We start from the raw sequence: 1,523 nt of genomic DNA on the forward strand, positions 1-1,523 counted from the left end.
AGAAGGCCAGCTTACGTTATGGTAGGCCGGCTTAAGAGGAAAGGCGTGAGGAATATCTTCCTTACAAGGAATCAAGACCCGGACTTGTATCCGGCTTGTAGTAGAATACAGGCTAGTCCTAATCCTATTTGGACTCCACATGTAACCCTCCCCTCTAACTTATATAAGGAGGGGCAGGGCACCCAAGGAGGGACAAGAGAGAAAGAAACAATCTCTAGGGCTAGACACAACTAGAGGAGAGCCGGTTTACAGCGACTCCCTCGTGATGATAATGAGATCTAGCTTCAAACAGCATGTAGGGCTATTACCAAATGATGTTTCCCGGGGCCCGAAGCTGTCTAAATCCTTGTCTCGTGTGTTGCATCTCTCATCCCGATCAACCCCTCTCAAGCTACTGAAGGAAATATGCCCTAGAGGCAATAATAAAGTTATTATTTATTTCCTTATATCATGATAAATGTTTATTATTCATGCTAGAATTGTATTAACCGGAAACATAATACATGTGTGAATACATAGACAAACATAGTGTCACTAGTATGCCTCTACTTGACTAGCTCGTTTATCAAAGATGGTTATGTTTCCTAGCCATGGACAAAAGAGTTTTCATTTGATTAACGGGATCACATCATTAGGAGAATGATGTGATTGACTTGACCCATTTCGTTAGCTTAGCACTTGATCATTTAGTATGTTGCTATTGTTTTCTTCATGACTTATACATGTTCCTGTAGCTATGAGATTATGCAACTCCCGTCTACCGGAGGAACACTTTGGGTGCTACCAAATGTCACAACATAACTGGGTGATTATAAAGGAGTATTACAGGTGTCTCCAAAGGTACATGTTGGGTTGGCGTATTTCGAGATTAGGTTTTGTCACTCCGATTGTCGGAGAGGTATCTCTGGGCCCTCTCGGTAATGCACATCACTATAAGCCTTGCAAGCAATGTAGCTAATGAGTTAGTTACGGAATGATGCATTATGTAACGAGTAAAGAGACTTGCCGGTAACGTGATTGAACTAGGTATTGGATACCGACGATCGAATCTCGGGCAAGTAACATACCGATGACAAAGGGAACAACGTATGTTGTTATGCGGTTTGACCGATAAAGATCTTCGTAGAATATGTGGGAACCAATATGAGCATCCAGGTTCCGCTATTGGTTATTGACCGGAAACGTGTCTCGGTCATGTCTACATAGTTCTCGAACCCGTAGGGTCCGCACGCTTAAGGTTTCGATGACAGTTATATTATGAGTTTATGAGTTTTGATGTACCGAAGGAGTTCGGAGTCCCGGATAAGATCGGGGACATGACGAGGAGTCTCGAAATGGTCGAGACGTAAAGATCAATATATTGGACGACTATATTCGGACTTCGGAAAGGTTCCGAGTGATTCGGGTATTTTTTGAAGTACCGGAGAGTTACCGGAATTCGCCGGGGAGTATATGGGCCTTATTGGGCCATACGGGAATAGAGGAGAGAGGGCAAAAGGAAGGAGGCCTGCGCCCCCCCCCCC

This window comes from Triticum dicoccoides, chromosome 5B (assembly GCF_002162155.2).
Source record: "Triticum dicoccoides isolate Atlit2015 ecotype Zavitan chromosome 5B, WEW_v2.0, whole genome shotgun sequence".
Taxonomy (NCBI): domain Eukaryota; kingdom Viridiplantae; phylum Streptophyta; class Magnoliopsida; order Poales; family Poaceae; genus Triticum; species Triticum dicoccoides.